This window comes from Bos taurus, chromosome 8, assembly GCF_002263795.3.
Source record: "Bos taurus isolate L1 Dominette 01449 registration number 42190680 breed Hereford chromosome 8, ARS-UCD2.0, whole genome shotgun sequence".
Lineage (NCBI taxonomy): Eukaryota > Metazoa > Chordata > Mammalia > Artiodactyla > Bovidae > Bos > Bos taurus.
This window is the reverse complement of record NC_037335.1, coordinates 37,525,887-37,542,514: the sequence shown is the minus strand read 5'-3', so window position 1 is coordinate 37,542,514 and position 16,628 is coordinate 37,525,887.

The window sequence follows — 16,628 nt, the reverse complement described above, 5'->3', positions numbered from 1 at the left end:
TTTGTAGCAGAAGAGGAAGGCCACTTCTGTTAATGAATCTTAGCAGTTGCATCAGTGTGTTACTTTGGGTGCTCCAGGAAGAAGATGGAAAGAAAGAATTAGAAGTGCCTGAAATGTATTGGGGAAAATGCCTGTGAAGGATGAAGGGAAGAGGAAGTAGGAGTAGGTAAGAAGAGCCTCAGATCATGATGCAAGTCTGACACTAGTCAAAGGAAAGAAGGAAGGAAAGAGAATTGTCTAAGAAGAACCAGACTGTAGTGCACTTCTGGAAAAGTCCCAACCTGATGTATCGGGAACCCTGAAACAAAGACCACCCATCAGAAGAATCCTGTGTTGGTCAAAAATGGTGGGTTTTTGTAACCTCATTGTACACAATTATTGACTAGAAACATCTTAGGGAAAGATCAGACTGGCGTGAGCCTTGCAGTGAATCCTGATGATGTGACAGCTGGAGGGTGTCAACCTATTGCTCACCTAAGAGCAGATTCTTTCCCGAAGGGAGAGCTGAGTCGTGCACTCTCATATATGTGGCTGCCACACATGGGTAGCAAGTTTTGGGGAAGAGTGTCAAATGTCTTAAATGATGAAGAGGGTGAACACTTCAGATATAAGCAATTTACTAATCCTTTGAAAGTATATACCAAAAGACCATCAAACTCGGGCATTTCAAATGTAGTTAAATTCAGAATGCTGTAACATTCAATTTAGGGCATAAAGTTTTTACTATATTGGGGACTAGTCAGTGATGGAAAAAAGTAAGGGCTATTACAAAATGGCTTTACCTCATAAAAAGGGTGGAAAGGGGAGATGTTCCAAACTCTAGGGAAGTGGTCATCCAAGAGATTTTATTTTATTCATTTGAAGACATTTAACAAATGCATACACTTCTGTTTATATTCTTGCTAGCACTTGGAATTGTCACAGTTTTTATTTTCAGTTACTCAAATGTGTATGCAGTAATATCTCCTTAAAGTTTTAACTTGTATTTCCTTGATGAATAATGATTGGCATCTTTTAATGGGCTTATTTTTCTTCATATATCTTTTCTGGTAAAATGTCTTTCATATATTTTGTCCATCTGTCCTTGGATTGTCTTATTATTTAGTTGTAAGAATTACTTACAGTCTAATATTTTGTCAGATAAATGTTTCGTGAATAACTTCTTCTATTGTGTGACTAGCTTTTTCATTTTTAAAAACTGTCTTTTAGTTATAATAAAATCCAACTTATCAGTATTTTATGATTCATGTGTTTTACATTCTAAGAAATCTTTGTGTCCATCCCAAGGTCACAAAGATTTCCTCCTATGTTTCTTCTGGAAGTATATAGTTTTAACTTTTACATTTAAGCCTAAGATGCATGTCAAGTTAGTTTTTATATATGTTATAAAGTGAATATTGATATTTATTTTTCCCAAATGGATATCTATTATTCCAGCCTTATTTTTTGAATAAATTTTCCTTTCCTCAGTGAATTGCATTGAAATGTTTGTAAAAAATCAATTGAACATAGCAGTGTTGGTTTTTACACCCTTTCATTGATCTGTGTGTCTATTCTTATACCAATCCCACCCAATCCAGTGTTTTGTTAGTTTAAATCAGCTACTGATTCCCTTTATTTATTTGCTCTTCTCTTTTAAAATTGCTTAATTTTATTATTTTTTAAAATTTATTTATTTTAATTGGAGGCTAATTACTTTACAATATTGTGGTGGTTTTTGCCATAAATTCTCAGGAATCAGCCATGGGTGTACATGTGTTCCCCATCCTAAACCCCCCTCCCACCTCCTTCCCCATCCCATCCCTCAGGGTCATCCCAGTGCACCAGCCCTGGGCACCCTTGCTTAATTGTAGGATCAGCTTTTCAACTTTTTAAAAAATTTCTGAAATTTTGATTGGGATTGTGTTGAGTCATAGATTATATTGAGATCTGATGTCTAAAAAATACTGACGTCTAAAAAAAATTATATACGTCTTTAATTTCTCTCAGCAATGTTTTGCAGTTTTCAAGGAAGAACCATGCATATTTTTCTTTGTTAAATTTTTTCCTGAGTATATATTCTACTTTTTTTGTGGTGTTTTTAATAGAATTTAAAAAATCCATTTAATAACTCTTTGCTGCTATACTTAAAAATAATTTATGTTTTAGTAGTAACCTTAGATGCTGCATCTTACTAACTTATTAGTTACAGTGGGTTTTATGTAGATTCCTTAAGATTTTCTACATAAGCAATTATGTAATCTGAAAATGGAGACAGTTATATTCCCTTTATAATCTTTATTCTTATTTTTTTCCCTTGCTTTACTACTGCCTAGGAATTTCACTGCAGTTTTGAATGGAAGTTGTAAAAACAAATAACCCTGCATGTTTTCCAATATTAAGGTGAAACTGTTCAATATTTTATACTAAGTCAGTTAGCTGTGATTTTTATAGATGTCCTTGGTCCAATCGAAAAACTTCACATATTCCAAACTTGCGAGAGTTTAATAATTAAAAAAATTATTATTGGATGTTGAATATTCAGATCAGATCAGATCAGTCGCTCAGTTGTGTCCAACTCTTTGTGACCCCATGAATCGCAGCACGCCAGGCCTCCCTGTCCATCACCAACTCCTGGAGTTCACTCAGACTCACATCCATCGAGTCAGTGATGCCATCCAACCTTCTCATCCTCTGGCGTCCCCTTCTCCTCTTGCCCCCAATCCCTCCCAGCATCAGAGTCTTTTCCAATGAGTCAACTCTTCGCATGAGGTGGCCAAAGTACTAGAGTTTCAGCTTTAGCATCATTCCTTCCAAAGAAATCCCAGGGCTGATCTCCTTCAGAATGGACTGGTTGGATCTCCTTGTAGTCCAAGGGACTCTCAAGAGTCTTCTCCAACACCACAGTTCAAAAGCATCAATTCTTTGGCTCTCAGCCTTCTTCACAGTCCAACTCTCACATCCATACATGACCACAGGAAAAACCGTAGCCTTGACTAGACGAACCTTTGTTGGCAAAGTAATGTCTCTGCTTTTGAATATGCTATCTAGGTTGGTCATAACTTTCCTTCCATGGAGTAAGTGTCTTTTAATTTCATGGCTGCAGTCACCATCTGTAGTGATTTTGGAGCCCAGAAAAATAAAGTCTGACACTGTTTCCACTGTTTCCCCATCTATTTCCCATGAAGTGATGGGACCGGATGCCATGATCTTCGTTTTCTGAATGTTGAGCTTTAAGCCCACTTTTTCACTCTCCACTTTCACTCTCATCAAGAGGCTTTTGAGTTCCTCTTCATTTTCTGCCATAGGGTGGTTTCATCTGCATATCTGAGGTTATTGATATTTCTCCCAGCAATCTTGATTCCAGCTTGTGTTTCTTCCAGTCCAGCATTTCTCATGATGTATTCTGCATATAAGTTAAATAAACAGGGTGACAATATACAGCCTTGACGAACTCCTTTTCCTATTTGGAACCAGTCTGTTGTTCCATGTCCAGTTCTAACTGTTGCTTCCTGACCTGCATACGAATTTCTCAAAAAGCTGATCAGGTGGTTTAGTATTCCCATCTCTTTCAGAATTTTCCACAGTTGATTGTGATCCACACAGTCAAAGGCTTTGGCATAGTAAATAAAGCAGAAATAGATGTTTTTCTGGAACTCTCTTGCTTTTTCCATGATCCAGCGGATGTTGGCAATTTGATCTCTGGTTCCTCTGCCTTTTCTAAAACCAGCTTGAACATCAGAAAGTTCACGGTTCATGTATTGCTGAAGCCTGGCTTGGAGAATTTTGAGCATTACTTTACTAGCGTGTGAGATGAGTGCAATTGTGCAGTAGTTTGAGCATTCTTTGGCATTGCCTTTCTTTGGGATTGGAATGAAAAGTGACCTTTTCCAGTCCTGTGGCCACTGCTGAGTTTTCCAAATTTGCTGGCATATTGAGCACAGCACTTTCACAGCATCATCTTTCAGGATTTGGAATAGCTCAACTGGAGTTCCATCACCTCCACTAGCTTTGTTCGTAGTGATGCTTTCTAAGGCCCACTTGACTTCACATTCCAGGATGTCTGGCTCTAGGTCAGTGATCACACCATCATGATTATCTGGGTCGTGAAGATTTTTTTTGTACAGTTCTTCTGTGTTTTCTTGCCACCTCTTCTTAATATCTTCTGCTTCTGTTAGGTCCATACCATTTCTGTCCTTTATCGAGCCCATCTTTGCATGAAATGTTCCTTTGGTATCTCTGATTTTCTTGAAGAGATCCCTAGTCTTTCCCATTCTGTTGTTTTCCTCTATTTCTTTGCATTGATCACTGAGGAAGGCTTTCTTATCTCTTCTTGCTATTCTTTGGAACTCTGCATTCAGATGTTGAATATTATAATATACTTTTACTGCCTATTTTGAAAGTCATATGGTTTTTATCCTTATCCTTTTAGTATGGTAAATTAACTTGATTGCTTTCTATTTTTTTTTAAGTTTATTTATGAACCATTTTTTGAAAGTCTTTATTGAATTTGTTATAATATCACTTCTGTTTTATGTTTTGGCTTTTTGGCCATGAGACGTGGGATCTTGGGTTCTTGATGAAGAATCACACCCACACTCTGCATTGAAAGGTGAAATCTTAATCACTGGACCATCAGGGATGAATTGCTCTTTGAATGTTTAAATAACTATGTGTTCCTGGGACAAACACTATTTGAGATTCTGTATACATGAACTACATAGTTTGTTAATTGTTTTAAGGATTTTATATATGAGGGGTGCATGTGTGTGTGCGAGCCAAGTTGCTTCAGTCATGTTCAACTCTGTGCGACTCTATGGACTGTAGTCCTCCAGGCTCCTTCATCCATGGATTTCTCTAGACAAGAATACTAGAGTGGGTTGCTGTGCCCTCCTCCAGGGGATCTTCTTGATCCAGGGATTGAACCTGTGTCTTTTATGTCTCCCTGCATTGGCAGGCAGGTTCTTTACCTCTAGTGCTATCATATGAAGGATACTGGATGTAAATTTTTAAATGATGTCTTTTTCAGATTGTGATAATAAGTATATGCTAGACTCAGAAAATGAGTTTGTAAGTTACTTCTTCCTCTTCTGTGTTATGAAAGATTTTAGTAGAAGTGTGTTACTTCTTCTTTGAATGTTGGACAGAATTTACCAGAGAAGTCATATGAGTTTTCTTGGCAGGAAAGTTTTATATGAAGAATTAAATTTATTTATTATAGTGTACAAGATGTTTTTGTCTCATTTTGTGTCATGTTGTTAAGTTGTATTTTTCAATGATTTTGTTGACTTCAACTAAGTTGTTAAATTTACTGACATAAAGTTGATAATAATTTTAAAAAATACTCTTTTAATAAGTATAGTGACTATACTAATAATCTTAGTTTCTTTATTTTCACAATTAGTGTTCTCATTTTCTTGATTAGTCTAGTGATGTCTTTATCAATTTTATCTTTTAGAAAACAACTTTTGGGCTTTGTCAATTTACTCTGTTGTTTGCATGATTTCTATTTAGTTTATTTCTGCAATTATCTTTATTATTATATTGGATTTATTTTGCTCTTCTTTTTCTAGTTTCTTGAGTTGGAGCCTCATTATTTTAGGCCTTACTGATTTCTAATAAATATATTTAAATCTGTAATTTTTCCTCTCATACTGCATCAGCTACATTTCATATGTTTATGTTATATTTTCATTACTGCATTATGGTTTTTTCTTTGATTCATGGGTTACTTAAAAGTGCTATGTTTAATTTCTATGTATTTGGGCTTTTCTAAGATCTTTCAATTTTATTGATTTCTAATTGAATTCCATTGCATTCAGATAATATATTTTAAAAATCCACTTTAATGAAATCTGCTGCACAATCTAGCATATTGTCTATCTTGGTGAATATAATATACATACTTGAAAATAATATGACTACCAAATACCAAAGTGATTTTTAATTGGATCTATAATATCAATTAGGTCAGATTGGTATTGTTTTTTGATTTTATATGCTTTTATTGATTTTTTTTTGTCTATTCATTTTAGCAATTACTCAGAGGTTTTAAAAGCTCTTATTATCATTGTGGAATTATTTATTTCTTCCTTTAGTTCTGTTAATTTTTGCCTTGTATATTTAGAAAGTCTAATGAAGTATATACATGTTACTAGTTATAACTTTTGGATATATTAAATATCAATAACCTCAGATGTGCAGATGACACCACCCTTATGGCAGAAAGTGAAGAGGAACTCAAAAGCCTCTTGATGAAAGAGAAAGTGGAGAGTGAAAAAGTTGGCTTAAAGCTCAACATTCAGAAAACGAAGATCATGGCATCTGGTCCCATCACTTCATGGGAAATAGATGGGGAAACAGTGGAAACAGTGTCAGACTTTATTTTTGGGGCTCCAAAATCACTGCAGATGGTGACTGTAGCCATGAAATTAAAAGACGCTTACTCCTTGGAAGGAAAGTATGACCAACCTAGATAGCATATTCAAAAGCAGAGACATTACTTTGCCAACAAAGGTCCATCTAGTCAAGGCTATGGTTTTTCCTGTGGTCATGTATGGATGTGCGAGTTGGACTGTGAAGAAAGCTGAGCACCAAAGAATTGATGCTTTTGAACTGTGGTGTTGGAGAGTCCCTTGGAGACTCTCAAGAGTCTCTGCAAGGAGATCCAACCAGTCCATTTTAAAGGAGATCAGTCTTGGGTGTTCTTTGGAAGGACTGATGCTGAAGCTGAAACTCTAGTACTTTGGTCACCTCATGCGAAGAGTTGACTCATTGGAAAAGACTCTGATGCAGGGAGGGATTGGGGGCAGGAGTAGAAGGGGGTGACAGAGGATGAGATGGCTGGATGGCATCACTGACTCGATGGACATGAGTTTGAGTGAACTCTGGGTGTTGGTGATGGACAGGGAGGCCTGGCATGCTGCCATTCATGGGGTCACAAAGAGTTGGACACAACTGAGCAACTGAACTGAACTTAACTCTCTTATTATTATGAAATATCCAATTTTATTGCTGTAATACTTTATCTTGAAATTTATTTTATCCAGCTTTTATTGCTTATTATTTATATGGCACAATTATTTATATTCATTTACTTTCACCTATTTTTGTCTTTATATCATGCTTGTCTTTATTTTCTTTTTTATTCTTTTTAAAAAACTGAAGTATAGTTGATATACATATTATATAAGTTACAGGTGTACAATATAGTGATTCACAATTTTTACAGGTTATACTCCATTTAATTTCATGGCTGCAGTCACCATCTGCAGTGATTTTGGAGCCAAAAAAATAAAGTCTGACACTGTTTCCACTGTTTCCCCATCTATTTCCCATGAAGTGATGGGACCGGATGCCATGATCTTCATTTTCTGAATGTTGAGCTTTAAGCACACTTTTTCACTCTCCACTTTCACTTTCATCAAGAGGCTTTTGAGTTCCTCTTCACTTTCTGCCATAGGGTGGTGTCATCTGCATATCTGAGGTTATTGATATTTCTCCTGGCAATCTTGAGTCCAGCTTGTGTTTCTTCCAGTCCAGCGTTTCTCATGATGTACTCTGCATAGAAGTTAAATAAGCAGGGTGACAATATATAGCCTTGACGTACTCCTTTTCCTATTTGGAACCAGGCTGTTGTTCCTTGTCCAGTTCTAACTGTTGCTTCCTGACCTGCATACGGGTTTCTCAAGAGGCAGGTCAGGTGGTCTGGTATTCCCATCTCTTTCAGAATTTTCCACAGTTTATTGTGATCCATACAGTCAAAGGCTTTGGCATAGTCAATAAAGCAGAAATAGATGTTTTTCTGGAGCTCTCTTGCTTTTTCCATGATCCAGCGGATGTTGGCAATTTGATCTCTGGTTCCTCTGCCTTTTCTAAAATCAGCTTGAACATCAGGAAGTTCACGGTTCATGTATTGCTGAAGCCTGGCTTGGAGAATTTTGAGCATTACTTTACTAGCGTGTGAGATGAGTGCAATTGTGCAGTAGTTTGAGCATTCTTTGGCATTGCCTTTCTTTGGGATTGGAATGAAAAGTGACCTTTTCCAGTCCTGTGGTCACTGCTGAGTTTTCCAAATTTGCTGGCATATTGAGCATAGCACTTTCACAGCATCATCTTTCAGGATTTGAAGTAGCTCAACTGGAATTCCATCACCTCCACTAGATTTGTTGATAGTGATGCTTCCTACGGCCCACTTGACTTCACATTCCAGATGTCTGGCTCTAGATGAGTGATCACACCATCGTGATTATCTGGGTTGTGAAGATCTTTTTTGTATAGTTCTTCTGTGTATTCTTGTCACCTCTTCTTAATATCTTCTGCTTCTGTTAGGTCCATACCATTTCTGTCCTTTATCGAGCCCATCTTTGCATGAAATGTTCCCTTGGTATCTCTAATTTTCTTGAAGAGCTCTGTAGTTTTTCTTGTTCTGTTGTTTTCCTCTATTTCTTTGCATTGATCGCTGAGGAAGGCTTTCTTATCTCTTCTTGCTATTCTTTGGAACTCTGCATTCAGATGCTTATATCTTTCCTTTGCTCCTTTTCTTTTCTCTTCTCTTCTTTTTACAGCTATTTGTAAGACCTCTCCTTGGAAGGAAAGTTATGACCAACCTAGATAGCATATTCAAAAGCAGAGACATTACTTTGCCAACAAAGGTTCATCTAGTCAAGGCTATGGTTTTTCCTGTGGTCATGTATGGATGTGAGAGTTGGACTGTGAAGAAAGCTGAGCGCAGAAGAATTGATGCTTTTGAACTGTGGTGTTGGAGAAGACTCTTGAGAGTCCCTTGGACTGCGAGGAGATCCAACCAGTCCATTCTGAAGGAGATCAGCCCTGGGATTTCTATGGAGGGAATGATATTGAAGTTGAAACTCCAGTGCTTTGGCCACCTCATGCGAAGAGTTGACTCATTGGAAAAGACTGTGATGCTGGGAGGGATTGGGGGCAGGAGAAGGGGACGACAGAGGATGAGATGGCTGGATGGCATCACTGACTCGATGGATGTGAGTCTTAGTGAACTCCAGGAATTGGTGATGGACAGGGAGGCCTGGTGTGCTGCAATTCATGGAGTGCAAAGAGTCGGACATGACTGTGACTGAACTGAACTGAACTGATAATCCATTTATAATTATTGTACAATATTTGCTGTATTCCCCATGTACACTATATCCATATAGCTTATTTTGTGCCTAATAGTTTGTACCTCTTAATCCTCTAACCCTATCTTTCCCTCCTGGGCTCCTCACTAGTAATCACTAGTTTCCTCTATCTTTGACTCTGCTTCTTTTATTTTGTATTCATTAGTTTGTTGTATTTTTTAGATTTTACATATATGTGATATGTTACAGTGTTTGTCTTTCTCTGACTTATTTCATTTAGCATAATAAACTTCCAAGCCCATCCATGTTGCTTCAAATGGCAAAATTTCATTATTTTTTATGGTTAATTAGTATTCTATTATATATATCATAGTGTGTGTCTTATAGACACCATATAGCTGGTTTTTCTTTTTTATCCATTTTGATAAGCTTTGCCTTATCAGTTAAAACATTTAATATAATGAATGATATTGTTGGATTAGGTCTACTGTTTTATTGTTGGTTTTCTTTTTGTCCCTATATTGTTGGTTGTTTCCCTCTTCATTTCTTCTTTTGGATTATTTGAATATTTTTAGACATATTTTAAGTTTTCATTGGCTTTTAAAAATATACCTCCTTGAGTTATTTTTTAGTGATTGGTCTATAAGTTACAGTACATATTCTTGAAGTTTCATGAGTTGATTTGACAGTTAGTCATTCAGTTGTGTCTGACTCTGCTACCCCATAGACTGTAGCCTGCCAGCCACCTCTGTCCATGGAATTCTCCAGGCTGGAATGGATTGCCATTTCCTTCTCCAGGATGTCTTCCCAACCCAGTGATCAAACCCAGGTCTCCCTCATTGCAGGCAGATTCTTTACCATCTCTGGAAAATGAATTGTTGTTCATTTGCCAAGTTGTGTCTGACTCTTCATGACCCCATGGATTGCATCACACCAGCCTTCCCTGTCCCTCATCATTTCCTGGAGTTTGCCTAAATTCTTGTCCATTGAATCGGTGATGCTATCCAACCATCTATTCCTCTGTCATCCTCTTCTCCTTCTGCCTTCAGTCTTTCCCAGCATGAGGGTCTTTTCCAATGAGTTGGCTCTTTGTGTCTGGTGGCCAAAGTATTGGAGCTTCAGCTTAAACATCAGTCCTTCCAAAGATTATTCAGGGTTGATTTCCTTTAAGATTGACTGGTTTGATTTCCTTGCTGTCCAAGGGAGTCTCAGGAGTCTCCAGCACCACAGTTCAAAAGCATCAATTCTTCAGTGCTCTGTCTTCTTTATGGTCCAGCTCTCACATCTGTACACGACTACTGGAAAAGACCATAGCCGTGACTATATGGACCTTTGTTGGCAAAGTGATGTCTTTGGTTTTTAACACACAGTCTAGGTTTGTCATAGCTTTCCTGCCAAGAAGCAATAGTCTTCTGATTTCATGGCTGCAGTCACCATCAGCAGTGATTTTAGAGCCCAAAGGGAGGAAATCTGTCACTGCTTCCACCTTTTCCCCTTCTATTTGCCATGAAGTGATGGGATCAGATGCTATGATCTTAGTTTTTTTAATATTGAGTTTTAAGCTAGGTTTTCACTCTCTTCCTTCACCCTCATCAAGAGGCTTTTGAGTTCTTCTTTACTTTCTGTCATTAGAGTGAAATCATCATTCAAATTAATATTGTACCATTTTATATAAAATGCAGAAAACTTGAACACTGTTAGTCCATTTATTCACTTACATCATTCTTTAGGCTTTATTGCCATACATAATGGCAGAAAGGAGTATGTCAAGGTTGTATATTGTCACCCTGCTTATTGAACCTATATGCAGAGTACATCATGTGAAATGCTGGGCTGGGTGAAGCACAAGCTGGAATCGAGATTGCCAGGAGAAATATCAATAACCTCAGATACACAGATGACACCACCCTTTTGACAGAAAGTGAAGAAGAACTAAAGAGCCTCTTGATGAAAGTGAAAAAGAGAGTGAAAAAGTTGACTTCAAACTCAACATTCAGAAAATGAAGATCATAGTATCTAGTCCCATCACTTCATGTCAAATAGATGGGAAAACAATAGAAGCAATGACAGACTTGATTTTCCTGGGCTCCAAAATCACTGCAGATGGTGACTGCAGCCATGAAATTAAAAGATGCTTTCTCCTTGGAAGAAAAGCTACGACCAACCTAGACAGCATGTTAAAAAACAGAGACATTACTTTGCCAACAAAGGTCCATCTAGTCAAAGCTATGGTTTTTCTAGTAGTCATGTATGAATGTGAGAGTGGGACTATAAAGAAAGCTGAAGGCTGAAGAATTGATGCTTTTGAACTGTGATATTGGAGAAGACTCTTGAGACTCCCTTGGACTGTAAAGAGATGCAACCAGTCCATCTTAAAGGAAATCAGTCCTGAATATTCATTGGAAGGACAGATGCTGAAGCTGAAACTCCAATCCTTTGGCCACCTGATGTGAAGGACTGACTCCTTAGAAAAGACCCTGATGCTTGGAAAGATTGAAGGTGAGAGGAGAAGGGGATGACAGAGGATGAGATGGTTGGATGGCATCACAGACTGGATGGATGTGAGTTTGAGAAAGCTTTGGGAGTTGGTGATGGACAGGGAAGCCTGCTGCAATCTGTGGGGTTGCAAAGAGTGGACAGGACTCACCAACTGAACTGAACTGATGGTGGTAGAATGTATCAGAATGTATATTTTAAGCACAACAAAATAATACTGTGTTTCTTTTTGCTTCAGTCATATGTATTTTTTTTTCAAAGTTGTCAGACAATTTATTTTTTTAAATTTTATTTTATTTTTAAACTTTACATAATTGTATTAGTTTTGCCAAATATCAAAATGAATCCGCCACAGGTATACATGTGTTCCCCATCCTGAACCCTCCTCCCTCCTCCCTCCCCATACCATCCCTCTGGGTTGTCCCACTGCACTAGCCCCAAGCATCCAGTATCGTGCATCGAACCTGGACTGGCAACTCGTTTCTTACATGGTATTTTACATGTTTCAATGTCATCCTCCCAAATCTTCCCACCCTCTCCCTCTCCCACAGAGTCCATAAGACTGTTCTATACATCAGTGTCTCTTTTGCTGTCTCATACACAGGGTTATTGTTACCATCTTTCTAAATTCCATATATATGCGTTAGTATACTGTATTGGTGTTTTTCCTTCTGGCTTACTTCACTCTGTATAATAAGCTCCAGTTTCATCCATCTCATTAGAACTGATTCAAATGTATTCTTTTTAATGGCTGAGTAATACTCCATTGTGTATATGTACCACAGCTTTCTTATCCATTCATCTGCTGATGGACATCTAGGTTGCTTCCATGTCCTGGCTATTATAAACAGTGCTGCGATGAACACTGGGGTACACGTGTCTCTTTCCCTTCTGGTATCCTTGGTGTGTATGCCCAGCAGTGGGATTGCTGGGTCATAAGGCAGTTCTATTTCCAGTTTTTGAAGGAATCTCCACACTGTTCTCCATAGTGGCTGTACTAGTTTGCATTCCCACCAATAGTGTAAGAGTGTTCCCTTTTCTCCACAGCCTCTCCAACATTTATTATTTGTAGACTTTTGGATCGCAGCCATTCTGACTGGTGTGAAATGGTACCTCATAGTGGTTTTGATTTGCATTTCTCTGATAATGAGTGATGTTGAGCATCTTTTCATGTGCTTGTTAGCCATCTGTATGTCTTCTTTGGAGAAATGTCTGTTTAGTTCTTTGGCCCATTTTTTGATTGGGTCATTTATTTTTCTGGAGTTTAGCTGGAGGAGTTGCTTGTATATTTTTGAGATTAGTTGTTTGTCAGTTGCTTCATTTGCTGTTATTTTCTCCCATTCTGAAGGCTGTCTTTTCACCTTGCTAATAGTTTCCTTTGATGTGCAGAAGCTTTTAAGGTTAATTAGGTCCCATTTGTTTATTTTTGCTTTTATTTCCAATATTCTGGGAGGTGGGTCATAGAGGATCCTGCTGTGATGTATGTCAGAGAGTGTTTTGCCTATGTTCTCCTCTAGGAGTTTTATAGTTTCTGGTCTTACATTTAGATCTTTAATCCATTTTGAGTGTATTTTTGTGTATGGTGTTAGAAAGTGTTCTAGTTTCATTCTTTTACAAGTGGTTGACCAGTTTTCCCAGCACCACTTGTTAAAGAGATTGTCTTTAATCCATTGTATATTCTTGCCTCCTTTGTCAAAGATAAGGTGTCCATATGTGCGTGGATTTATCTCTGGGCTTTCTATTTTGTTCCATTGATCTATATTTCTGTCTTTGTGCCAGTACCATACTGTCTTAATAATTGTGGCTTTGTAGTAGAGCCTGAAGTCAGGTAGGTTGATTCCTCCAGTTCCATTCTTCTTTCTCAAGATTGCTTTGGCTCAATAAAAGCTATATATGACAAACCCACAGCAAACATTGTCCTCAATGGTGAAAAATTGAAAGTCATATGTATTTTAAAGAAATTAATAGGAAAATTGTGTACCTAGGCATGGCTTTCTTTGCATTTATCCAATGTGGAGTTCATTAATGTTCTTCAATCTGTATATGTAACTCTTTGCCAGATTTGGGCAGATTTTAGCTATTTCTTCAAATACATTTTCTGACCTATAAGTATTTTCTCTCACCTTTCAAAGTGGGTCTTCTTTTTCTGATACTCTTTCATACATCCTTAACAATTTGTTTAAATTTTTTCAACCTTATTTCTCTTTTGTTTTCCATACTGGATAATTTTTGTTTATTTATGTTCACTGATCCTTTTCATCATCATCTCTATTCTGCAGATATGTCCATCCATTGATATTTTAATTTCAGATATTGTATATTTCAGTAATTTCAATGCTTTCCTTTACTTAATAACAGTTATAATTACTGCATTAAAGTCTTTGCCTTTTAATTTTAACATTGAATCATCTTGGTGTTGGCCTCTGCTAATTGTCTTTTCTCATAAATGTAGATCACACTTTCTTGTTTTTTTTTTTTTTTCCTGGTTCCTGCTGGGTAGTTATAGATCATATATTGGAAATTTTGGAATATTATAGAAATTCTGGATTCTGTTACATTCTTCCAAAGAATATTATTGTTATTTTAGTAGGCTCAAATGGCAGACTCTTTTTCTTGCATTTGTAGTAGCTTAAATCTCAATTCAGTTCTTCTGGCCTTAACTGCAAGCTGCCCAAATATTGAGAGGTTGAGAGGTCACCTGTTTTCTTTCTGAGATAGCTCTTCACTTTCTTATGGTTGTGGTGCCCCTGACTACGTCTTCTGATTATTTTGTATAGAATGATGGAAGGTTTCCTGTTGGAGTTTTGTTCTCTGTGTGCCATCCTGTGATCTGCCCTCAGTATAAAGCTAACCCCCCCCCCCCCCACCCGCCAAAACTGGAAAATTCACTCTTTGTCTCTTCTTTCAAGTTTGGTTCATCTCTAAAATCTTCTTGCTTTTGTTCACTCTGCTGAGCCTTTAAGTAATTGTTAACCCATGTAAAGGTTGGTCTGTCAGCAGCGGAACTCAATGTAACTAAACTATCCTGAAAATTGGCCTAAAAATGTAGTGCTATTGGTATTTTAAAATCTCAGAGATAGAGATTTTTGAAGGGATTGATTCTAACTTTTCTTTTTCCTGGTAAGGAAATGAAGATTCTTTGAGGTTAAATTCATTCATTCCTTTGCTCAGTAAATATTTTTTGACCATTACTATGTGCCATAGACTGTGCTGGGTGCTAGGACAATAGAGGCAGCTTCCTCAAGCCTGGCCCTCGGCAGAACTGGAACTAGAATGCGTACCTTTTCGTTGCTTTTTCTGCTCCTTTTGGGGAGAAGGCCTGGACTGTGGTCACCAAAATGACCACATTTTGGCAACTTGAACCATATACTGAGATATAACAGCCTTGAGTTCTTATAAACTTTTTCTGTCACAGTCTTGGGGGTTTCAAGCCATGTACATAGAGAAACTTTCTCTAGGCTCAGTGCTGATGCAGTGAGCATATGAGATGTATTCCTAATCTGGAAGTTCATCTTTCACCTAGCATAATATCCTCCAGGGTCATGCATGTGGTTGCATAAGGTAGGATTTCCTTCTCTTTTTAAAGCTGAATAACACTCCATTGCATGTATAAACCACATTTTTTTCTTCCATGCATCTACTGGTGGATGAAAGCTACCTGAAATAAGCTATTCACAGAAGGACAAATACTGCTTGAGTCTACTTATCCCAGGTGTCTAAAATAGTTAAATGCTTAGAAACGGAACTGAATGGTGGTTGCCAGGAGCTGGTGGGTGGGAGAATTGGGGAGGTGTTTTTCAATAGGTCTAAAGTTTAATTATGCAAGCTGAGTAAATTCTAGAGATCTGCACAATATAGTAACTATAGCTAAGTATACTGTATTGTGCACTTAATTTGTTAAGAGAGTAGAGCTCATGTTCAGTGTTTTTACCACAATAATAAGTATGAAACAAATAATAGCAAACAAAAAATATCCCTCAAAGCCTACCTTAGAGAAAACTGCCTGATGCTCCCTGAAGAACAGCAGGGTTGAGGGTGATGCAGTGATTGTAATTTGCATCAACAAAAAATTGCCTGGCTTTACACATTTATGTCTTTAGCTCTGGATCTTGGTTAAGGAACAACTGCCAGACTCTCACCCCCTTAGGCTTATGGATCACTTCAGGCAGCTGTGAGCTGCTGCCTTCTTCCTGTGCACTTACTGCCACGTGGATCCCCCTCAGCAGGCAATAAATAAGCCCTCCTGGCTGTGGCGGTGGTTGACTTGGATGGGTTTGATTTCTTTCCATGCAGAGACTTAGGAATTAGCTCTGTAAGCAAGGGCTGAGACTGGAGTTTAAACCTCTTTGTCGGACCTTTTCAATTATTCATGGAAAATCTATATGCTGTGTTATCAGCTTTAAGCAAAGCAACTTTGTTGTTTCTATTGATCATGCAATTTATTATCTTTATTTAAACTCTTCAGGCAATAAATAAATAAAAAGCAGTTGGAGGGAAAGAAGCTTCTCAGAGAAAGTAATTTCCCAGGAAAGTAGCTTAATCCTTTTAAAATTAGACTTATAAACTTAAAGATAGTATCTGATTATTCTATTTGATCCCCTTTAAAAAGGACACTGGTTTTGGTTTCTCTGTTTTAGCTAAAATCTTTCAGTTTTCACTTCTCATCAAACTTTTTTTTTTAACTCATAATTACCCTGAAAAGAAAAATGTATCAAAATACAACAGCTAGAAATAAGAAAGCTTCTATTCAGGTAACAGTTTCATTTCTCTAACACAGGCTGATGTGCATAGTTTATTTAACCTCTTTAAGCCATTTTTTCTATTACTAGCAGCACTGGGACACTAACTCTTGCCCTTTGTAGTTCACGGTCAAATGAAGATTACAAGATAACAGTGATGATGAAAATAACTTTTGTATAGTAATTCGCTCTTTATTCAATTAAGATTTTAATTTTCTCTAGATCCTCTGACAATATAGCATGTGATTTATAAACTGAGAGAATTGAATGAGATAATCTCTAAAGTTCTTTTTTTTAATTTAAAACTGATTTTATT